At 43.0% G+C, this 10,779-nt stretch overlaps 1 pseudogene; it reads left to right on the top strand.

The window, feature by feature from the left end:
- The first annotated feature begins 8,454 nt into the window (after positions 1 to 8,454).
- LOC105888038 overlaps positions 8,455 to 10,779 on the top strand; it is a 3,682-nt pseudogene continuing 1,357 nt past the window's right edge.

Below are 10,779 nucleotides of genomic sequence, written 5' to 3'. Positions count from 1 at the left end.
TCCTTGGGGAGGGGAAAGAATGCTTTGTGAGTCTGCCGAGGACAGGATTTATGAGCAGGGTTGTTCTGATCTAAGGGCAAAATTTATGGTAAAGTAGAAATCTTAGAGACTTTCCCAGAACAGCGGTTAATCAGAAGGCAGATTAACGTCTTAGATGGAGTTGCTTTAGCCTCCACATATGTCAGTGTTCTTTATGATGATAATTGATATTTGCTAGTGTTAACAGGGTGGTTTTTGTTTTTGTTTTTGTTTTTTTTTTGAGTCTCACTTTGTCCCCCTGGGTAGAGTGCTGTGGCATCATAGCTCACAGCAACCTCAAACTTCTGGGCTCAAGCAATTCTCTTGCCTCAGCCTCCCAAGTAGTTGGAACTACAGGTGTCTGCCACAATGTCTGGCTATTTTTTTTTCTTCAAGAGATGGGGTCTCCTTCTTGCTCAGGCTGCTCTCAAACTCCTAGACTCAAGCAAACCTGCCTCGGCCTCCCAGAGTGCTAGGATTACAGACCTGTAACCACACCTGGTCTGCTAACAGGGTTTAAGTAGTAAGTTCGAACTGTTCAGTAGTAATTCTTCTAAGAGACGTTTTTAAAATGTAATACCAGTCAAACTAAACAGTGTGCTTAGTGGTAGAGTTGATTCATAGGCAAGATTCTTATCTCATGAAGGATTGGTTAAAACAGTTTGTAGACTGTGGCTGATCCACATATCACAGTTCTTCCAGATCCCTGATGAACAAGGAGAAAGATCAGTGCTCTAATCTTTGCAGCTACCACTTACCGGCCAAATGATCTCAGATAAATCATTTTATGTTTCTGAGCTTTGGTTTATCTATAAAATTATAACTAAAATGTCCCAGTTCCCCTGAGATTTATAAATGTTACCAGTTAATATTAGCTGTTATCCACCAAACAACCACAGCCCTGGGTAAGTATATCCAGCTTTTGCCCTTCAAGCCCCAGCATGAATTCATGGTGATCAGCTTCACCCAGCTTTCGTCTCGCACAGCAGACCTGTGGGTTCTATAGGCACTCTCTTTCTCACAGTGACTATTTCAAACTTATTTTGCTTCCTTCTAACCTCTAATTCTTCCTCTAACCACCTGGTCTCAGCAGATCTTGATTTTGCAGAGAAAGTGGAAGTAAACTTCCTGCCACAAAATCTGCTGACCTGCCTACGTCTGTGTCAGTTCTCCCATCCAACGCCAGTGCTCTGGATTCCTCCTCTGATTGCCTTTTTAAGACTTTCCCCCAAATTGCTAAGACAACAAAATTAAAATGTCTCACCATAAAAAATGATAGGTAAGCAAGGTGTTTGGTATGTTAATTAGTTTGATTTAATCATTCTACATTATGTACGTGTATCAAAACATCACATCATACTCTATAAATGTGTATAATTGTGATTTATCAATTAAAAATATTAATAAAAAATAAAGCGAGATGATACATTCCTATCAAAAAGAGGCAACTTCCATTTTTACTGTCTTTACTTTCTATTGATCCTTCTTAGAATTAGCATTTAAATAGGCATAGTCTCGGCGTAGCTTGGTGGTTAGGGCACTGGCCACATACAACGAGGCAGGTGGGTTTGAACCGGCCCCAGGCTTGCTAAACAACAATCACAACTGCAACAAAAAAATAGCTGGGCATTGTGGTGACTGTCTGTAGTCCCAGCTACTTGCGAGGTGGAGGCAAGAGAATTGCTTAAGCCCTAGAGTTTGAGATTGCTGTTACTGTGAGCTGTAACACCACGGCACTCTACCGAGGGCAACATAGTGAGACTTTGTCTCAAAAAAAATAAAATAAATATGGGGTAGTCTCTCCATCTTCATCACTATTACAGCCCCACACCCCCCTCTTCCTACCTGTCGCTCTCCTCCCATTTACTGCCAGCGTAAGAATCACTTGCTGTGCTCTTTCCTCTTTCCTACCGCCCATCCTTTTCTCAGCCCACTCCTGTTAACATATGTCTTCACTCTTCCATGGACGTTGTCCTGATAATATCACTAAGAAGTCCGTGTCCCTAAATCTGATGGAGTTTTCCAGGCCTGAGTTGACTTGACCGCTCAGCAGCATTTAACACCATAATAGGCTATTCCCTTCTTTTAGAAATAAATTCCCTTGGCTTTCCTGACCTCTTGCTTTCTGTCCTCTTTTAGTGTCCTTCCTCTGAACACTCCCCATCTACAGACCCTTCATATTCCCCTGACTGGTTCTTCACCCCCTGCTTTCTCACTGTGTACTCTCAGTCTACATCATTTCACCTACTCCTGTGGCTTTACGAAAACTCCCAAATTTCTATTTTTAGCCCAGACTTTCTTTTGAACATGTTACATGTATATCCAACCATCTGCTTGATATATTACCAAAGTAATATGTGTGAAATTGGACCCATGACTTTTCACTGATACTGAAACTGTTTTTCTTGAAGGCTTCCCTAACCTAGTAGATGCCAACACCATTGCTTATAAAAATAATGCCAGAAATGTGGAAGTCTTTAAACATCTTTTCCTCTTCCTCCCCACTCTGTGTCCTTCACCCCTACCCTCTCCATCTAGAAAATCACCAAGTGCTGTTAATTCTACTTTCCAAATACTTCTTTCCACGTCTTACCGCCCTCTTTCACCTGTTCCTTAAGTCAAAACCACTATCATCTCTTGCTTGGCCAAATGCCTCCTAAGTAGTCTCCCTGCTTCCATTCCATCCTATAAACTGTTTTCTGCATTTCAGCCAGACAGAGTTTAAAACAAAAATTTGGTCATACCACTCCTTTGCTTTAAATCCTTTAAACCTTTTTAATAATGCACCAGATTAGCAATAATTTAAAAGATGAATAATAGTCACTGTTGATGAAAGTAGTTAGAAATTGGTATGTTGATGGAAATGTAGATTGGCAAGACTATTTCCAAAGTTTATTAACCATAAAATGTGCATGACCTTCAACCTAACCCTTCAAATGTTCTTCTAGGTCTCTGTCCCAGAGACCTTCTCACATATATGTAGCATGTGCTGAAAAGTATGTATAAAAGAATGTCTGCTCCAGCCTTGGCCACGTTCAATTTAAGTGCACACTAAGAAGTATGTGATTGAATGAACCATGGTACTGTGTACTGTGAAACACTGTACAACTGTTACACCAAACAAAGTAGACATATCACGACTACCAAGACATACTGTTAATAAAAAATTTCACTTTGATATGTGTGATTTTATGCAAGAAAATAAAGTCTTGTCATAAAATAGACCCAAACTTTAGTTTCTCAATTCTTGCACTGTTCTTTGGGGGCTGGCATTTTTATTTATAACAATAAAATGATCCTAAAGCAGTTCTACACAGTAAGTGAGTGAGCTGTAGCCATGTAGTCTTTTAAGCATGTAATGTTTTTAAACAGGCGGACGAAGCATATTGCATTGGTCCTGCTCCTTCCCAGCAGAGCTACCTTTCTATGGAGAAGATCATTCAAGTGGCTAAGATCTCTGCTGCACAGGTGAGAGTTGCGAAGAGCTTTGCAGTGCAGAAGTGTACGTTTTGTACAATTTATGCAAAATTATTTAGAGAAATCATTTTCCATTTTTAGCCATTCTCAAGATTTTTACCTTTGATTATTGGATTGTCTTCACAAACTACACAATATCCCTTCTTATTCCTCAGCCAGTCTGCCTTTTTACTGAATCCTGTGTACTTATGTTTTTCAGGAAATAGGAATGTTGAATTTATAAACTAAAATTAAGAGAGAATTCACCTCTTCTACCTTCAGAATTAAATGCTAGAAATATCAGATCCTTTGGGAGAAATAGGTGGCGCTCTAAATTACAAGGTGAATGATAATCGAGAGAAAAATATTTTTCTATCTTTACTTTCCAGTCTTATTCTGGGATCCAAGGATCTTAAGGAAGAAGGTTCAGGGAGATGGGATTGCCAAGACTCTGAAATGAAAGAAGCCATTTTTTTCCAGGGAGAAAAATGTTGAGTGTGATTGGAATGAAGGTAGTGAGGGACTGTGTCATTCAGGTACAGTCGATAAAACTAAAATTCTGGTCCTTGTTTCAACAGAGGGACTTGAGTTTAGGAATTAGTTTCACCAGTGTTAGAGGATTGGGGGAGGGTGTATTGAAATTACTCAATGGTGATACAGAAATTGACAACCACCCTTGGGACTAGGGCAGAGGTGGGAGGAGGAACCTTCTCCAGCTGTGGCTCAGATCTGGGGAGGGGCGCTACCTGGCTGCACGCAGGGGCTTAAGGAAACTAAACTGGAACCAATTGCCATTGCCTGGGTGGAGAGAGAGCAAAGCATTCCATGCTCCCATTATGCTCCCAAAGCCTAACTAGAAGCCCACCAGGCAAAGAAGCAGAGCCCTTCACAAAGCACACTGTGGAAGGTTGGTTTGGAGCTAAGAGAACCAAGGAACACAGGAAGAAAGTGCTAAGAGATGAAGCAGCAGAGAGGAGTTGGGGTAGCATAAAACATTATAGGTCTTAGTAAAGACTTTGTTTTTGTTTGTTTTTTGAGACAGAGCTTCAAGCTCTCCCCCTGGGTAGAGTGCGGTGGCATCCCAGCTCACAGCAACCTCTAACTCCTGGGCTCAAGCAAGTCTCCTGCCTCAGCCTCCCAAGTAGCTGGGACCACAGGCACCCGCCACAACGCCCGGCTATTTTTTGGTTGCAGCCATCATTGTTTTTTGTCAGGCCCAGGTTGGATTCAAACCTGCCACCTTAGGTGTATGTGGCTGGCGCCTTAGCCACTTGAGCCACAGACGCTGAGCCAAAACTTTGTTTTATTCTAAGTAGCTGTTGGGAGATTTATGTCAGGGGAATGAAGTGATCTGCTGTACATTTTAATAAGATTAAATGGCTGCTGGGTGGGGAATAGATGATTGGGGTGGGGGCAAAGGTGGGCTGATAACAAGGAAGGCAGGCAGCAATTAGAAGTAGCTTGTCATGGTCTTGCCTTTCACCGCCACCTGAATTCCTGCCCTTTATAAATTATTTTAAGTATCTTCTATTCACAGTGATCTGTCCCTTTTCCTTTAGCATTGAATTTCCTATGCCGGTCATGTTTATATGAATAAGCTATTATCAAATTTCATGGTGTTAATATATATCTCACCTCTTCAGGGAAGCACTCGTATCTTACACCTTTTTATTTACATTCTAGCAATCTGACAGAGCCAGCTCACAGTGTCCTTAACTTGAATTCATGAACATTTGTAGTTTTCTATTTATGTGTTTCTACACCAGTGTTTCTCTTCTTTAGAATCAGTCCCCAGACTGAAAAGGCATTAATTTATACAAAGAAGTACTTAAAATAAGCTTTTTTATAAAGCTTTCCTGGTTATTGCTTGCTTGAATTCCTTAGCACCTTCATTTTACACATGTGAAGTCAAATGCACAGAAGGTTACAAGTTATTACCCCAGATCATCTGGTCTCTGGCTCCGCCTCCATGTGATCCACTGGCCCGCAGGGTTGGCATCACTTGGGAGCTTGTTCTAACAGAAGACTTTTAGGCCTCCTCCAAACCCACTGTAATTTGCATGTTTATGCAAAATTTGGATTTTTATCAAGATCTTCAGGTGACCTGAAAGCAAAACGAATCATCGAAAGAGAAAGGATTAAATGAGCTTTCCTGACTCCTGGCCCTATTCCTGTTCATTGGGCCAGACTGAGTAGTACAACTGCTTTGCTCCACATTTTGGGAAAAGGGGAAATGTTGTTTAATCAAAAATTTCGACTAATTAAAAATTATCTCTTAGCCAGGTGCAGTGGCTCGTGCCTGTACTTCTAGCACTCTGGGAGACCACGACGGGTGGATTGCCTGAGCTCATGGGTTCAAGACCAGCCTGAGCCAGAGCAAGACCGCATCTATAAAAATAGCCAGGCATTGTGGCAGTTGCCTATAGTCCCAGTTACTCGGGAGGCTGAGGCAAGAGAAGCACTTGAACCCAAGGGTTTGAGGTTGTTGTGAGCTGTGACGCCAGGGCACTCTACTGGGTGTGACAAAGTGAGACTGTCTCAAAAAAAAAGAAAATATCTCTTGTAGGCCAGTCAGCTTCCTTCTTATTTTATTATTGTGTTCTCCTCTGAACAGCCCCCTCCTTAGAGTTGAAAATCCACTCCCTTTTTAATGACCAGTCCTTGAGATAATTTTTCAATTTAAATAACAATCCTCCAGCTCCTATATGATTTTATTTCTAGGGACTCTATCACCTCTGTATTTATTTGGAGTATTTTGAAGAGGAGGAAATTTAAAAAAAATCTATTTTGCTTAATATTCAAGATTTGAGACGACTTATAGAAATTAGATAGTGGCCAAGCATGGTGACTCACACCTGTAATCCTAGCACTCTGGGAGGCTGAGATAGGTATAGTGCCTGAGTTCATGGGTTCAAGACCAGCCTGAGCAAGAGCGGGACCCCGTCTCTAAAAATAGCCAGGCGTTGTGGTGGGTGCCTCTTGTCCCAGCTAGGGAGGCTGAGGCAAGAGAATAACTTGAGCCTGGGAGTTTGAGGTTGCTGTGAGCTATGATGCCATGGCACTCTATCCAGGGCAACAAAGTGAGACTCCATCTTAAAATACATAAATAAATAAAATTATGGATAGTGGTTAAAAACAAAGGATAAAACAGTAAAAACCAAGTAGTAAGAGGAAATGGGGGTTGGAATTAAATCAGAAAACTTAGCCTAAGATAAGTACTTTAGCTCTTCCTGGCAGCCCTGATCATAAAGGATGTTTTGTGGGTTAAAATTTATAAAGCTCTGTCTACTCTAATAAAAAGATATTTGCTAATTGGGAGAACACACCTAACTTAAATTTTGAAGAAACTTATTGCTGGATCATTCTAATAACGGGCATTAAATAACACATGTATAGTGCTTTGAAGAAGTTTTCTAAAACTATACAGGTTTGGAGTTTTGTTAGTTTGTTCTTTTGGGGGGTGGGAGAGTTGGGGTTTTTTTTAGGCAAAGGAAAGAGAAATTTATTACTTTGCAGGCAGAGGAGGGAAATGGCAGATTATGGTCTCAAAAATCCAAATTCCTACACAGCTTTTAAAGGTTCTGATCCCATAATCCCATCCTGGGCCAAGGCAATCTTGTGGCCTCTTCCCAGATTCATCTCTTCTTTGGTTAAGATGATCTAGTGACCTCTGCCCATCCCATCTTTAGCTAAGAAGATTTTGTGTTGGCTCAGCGCCTGTGGCTTAAGTGGCTAAGGCGCCAGCCATATACACCTAAGGTGGCAGTTTCAAATCCAGCCCGAGCCTGCCAAAACAACAATGATGGCTGCAACCAAAAAATAGCCGGGCGTTGTGGTGGGCACCTGTGGTCCCAGCTACTTGGGAGGCGGAGGCAGGAGACTCGCTTGAGCCCAGGAGTTGGAGGTTTCTGTGAGCTGCAATGCCTCAGCACTCTACCCAGGGGGACAGCTTGAGGCTCTGTCTCAAAAAAAAAAAAAAAAAAAAAGAAGATCTTGTGTCCTATGCCCAGATATTCCCTTGAGCTGTCTCCTGTAGCACCAAGAACAAGAGACTTTCCCTGCCCCTCCCAACCACTGGCCCAAGGCAGGGTTACAGGTTTCAGTTCCCACAAAGTTGGGGAGACAGAAAATACTTCTGCCATTTTTTCCTCAGGCCATTCCCTCTGTATCATATTCCCCTGTTGAATTTACCCTTGCATATCTGTGGGAGGAGGGGCAACATAGTACTTCCCTTGGGGTGCTAGAAGGGTCTCTCATCAACTATTTCTGAGGGGCTGAACTTAAGCCTGCTTCTAAAGGGCTGCCCTGTCCAGAGGAGGGCAAGGGGCAATTCCTTGTTCCACTTTAGGTGGGGTCCATGTAATTTCATTCTAGATATACGGCTTTGCTTACTTGCTGGTTACCTGTGTTTCAAAGGAGGGTCCATTATCATTCACGTTCCTACTGGGGGTTCTTTCAAAGAAGCTCATGGGTGTCCACAGGACACTGTAGCATTCCAAGTGCAGACGGCAGGTTTCTTCCAGTGGACACCCCCAGGGAGTAGCCAGAGATGACTCCTTGAGGAGTTGCTGCTGAGCTGCTGGCACCTGCCTGCCCATGGAGTCCATCACCAGCATACCATGTGCTGTCTGCTTGGCCTCTTTTCTGGACTGCTAAGTCCTGTCATCCTGTCATCCTCTGAGGCTTGTTCCTGCTCTGTATTAGTGTCCATGTGCAGGATCTCGGCAAAGACCCTGTCCTGGGCCAGCAGCTCCTGGTAGGAGCTCATCTTGGAACTCTCAATACTCTATCTATTCGAGTAGGACAGTATCTGTCCAGCCTGAAAAGATACCTACTAAGACCGAGCGAAACTGCCAGTCACTGAAGGGGTTGAGCTCCCTATGCAGGAAGTCTCCTCTCTGCTCTGGATGTGTTGAGGACACAGATAGTTTGTTGCTAACAAGGTCCTCCCAAATGAGGTTCCCCCACAGTCATTACGGCATGACACCCCCAACCTGTGCCTTCGTGTGGCTGCCTCACAAGAGGCTGAACCACTTTCTTCAGCTGGGAGAAAGCACCCGTGAGAATTCTGTCTCCACTAGCCAGGCCTTTCCACGTATCAGGCCTGCAGGCTTCAGTTTTAAAGAGGATCTTGGCACCAATCAAATCCCCACTGTCGGTTTGCATCTGGAGCTTTGGTGGGGAAGCATGGAGCCCTGGGCCTCCTCAGTTGGGTCCCCACTGGGTTGGATCCCCAATTTGCACCCGGGGCTTCTCTGGGGATATCTGGGCTGGAGCTACTAGTGAGGCAGGGCACCCCTTTCGGTTGTCTCAAGGCATCTGTAGGTATAGCTAGTAGAACACACTCAGTTTACTTTGAAGGTCATATTGATCAGCAGCAAAGGATTCATGCTAATTGCCCTGCCCTGGCCATGGGTACCCTTTGGTCAAATTGACTTCCCAGTTGGTAGAGTTGTTCTTAATGTAGCTAATTTAACTTACACACTTTCAAAGGAGCTAGAATAAAATGTATAAGTGAACTAATGTTCAGGTGATGCCTGGTACATGAGTATATTGAGATTCTAGAAGGTGTTTCTTAGGCTAGTTCTTTCTTTTTTTTTTTTGAGACAGAGTCTCACTTTGTCACCCTCAGTAGAGTGCTTTGGCATCATAGCTCACAGCAACTTCAGACTTCTGGGCTCAAGTGATTTTCCTGCCTCAGCCTCCCGAGTAGCTGGGACCTGCCACAATGCCCAGCTATTTTTAGAGCTTGAGGTTTCGCTCTTGCTCAGGCTGGTCTCAAACCCATGAGCTCAGGCAGTCCACCCACTTCAGCCTTCCAGAGTGCTAGGATTACAAGCGTGAGGCACCGTGCCTGGCCCATTTAGGCTAGCTGTCTTGATTGCTACTTGACTCAGGTGGTCTCTGGTTAGGAAAGAGGTACATAGTAGTCAACCCTAGCTGCAAATTAGATTCACCTGAGACGCTTCTCGGGACGGGGAGGGGCTTGTGGTAACTGGAAAGGAACATAAAGAGGTCTTCTGAATGCAAGTCATGTTCTGTTTCTTGACCTGAGTGTTGGCTACACAGGTGTATTCGGTTTATGAAAACTATGAACATAAGACCTGTATACTTATGACAAAAGTACTTTTCTTTTTTTTTTTTTGAGACAGAGTCTCATTATGTCACCCTCGATAGAGTGCTGTGGCATCACAGCTCACAGCAACCTCAAACTCTTGGGTTTAAGTGATTCTCTTGCCTCAGCCTCCCAAGTAGCTGGGACTACAGGCACCCGCCACAAAAATGCCCGGCTATTTGTTGGTTGTAGTTGTCATTGTTGTTTGGCAGGCCCGGGCTGGGCTCGAACCCACCACCTTCAGTATATGTGGCTGGCACTGAGCTATAGGTGCCAAGCCGACAAAAGCACTTTTCCATATGTATATTATACTTTACTGAAAAGTTATCTTAAAACTACTCTTGCCCAGGCTCCATCCCCTCGGTTATCTGGATTACCTCCTGAGCAGGCATGTTTTGAAAAACTGCTCCAGTTGTTTCTCGTGTGCTACCAAGAGTGAGGAACTTTGTTACAGGTACCTGAAAGTCACAGACAAGTAACTTAAGTGCATGTAGCAAGCTCTTTAACTAAATACAGGTAATGTGTGGCTGACCCAAAAGGAAATCTATATGTTTTAAGTATCACAGATATAGGTAGGAAATTCTCGGTGATAAGAATTTAAGTTATGACTTGTTTCCTTAACCATGGAAAGGACACTTCTCATTTCTGACAGAACAATTACAAACTAAAAGATTAGGGGAAATTATTTTGGCAGAGATTTAAGGGCAGGAAATACTAGTTTTTCTGTTTTACCCATGGAGAAGACTGTGGATTGAGCAATCTTAACAGGTTTACAATCCTGTGACCTGCGGGGTGAAGTAGCACCTCATCTGGGGCCTGACAGGGGATCAGCCACTGGCAGTGATACCATTGTTGTTTTTCCTTTCAGTCCATTCAGATGTTCAAGAATATCGGGGTGTGAGTATATTGTTCTTTAGTTTAATTAAAAAAAAATTAGTTAAACTTCTGAAGACATTCCCAGATGTGCAGTTGAACTTGATTTTCACTAGGAGATAGCTGATTTTCTTTGCGGTTATGTGAGGAGAGTATTTATCAAGTTCATCAAAGAGTTCCATTAACTTAAGTGTCTGTTACAAAAAAGGGAGGCTAGTTAAGAATACTCTGGAAATGAAATTATGGAAACAGTTATAGTCATAAGAATGTTAATGCTGGTTCAGCGCCTATCAAGTGGCTAAGGCGCCAGCCACATA

Source organism: Otolemur garnettii, unplaced genomic scaffold, assembly GCF_000181295.1.
Source record: "Otolemur garnettii isolate 467f Iridium unplaced genomic scaffold, OtoGar3 scaffold00166, whole genome shotgun sequence".
Classification (NCBI taxonomy): Eukaryota; Metazoa; Chordata; class Mammalia; order Primates; family Galagidae; genus Otolemur; species Otolemur garnettii.
Note: the sequence above shows the minus strand (reverse complement) of the source record. Positions and strands in the feature narration are given on the sequence as shown.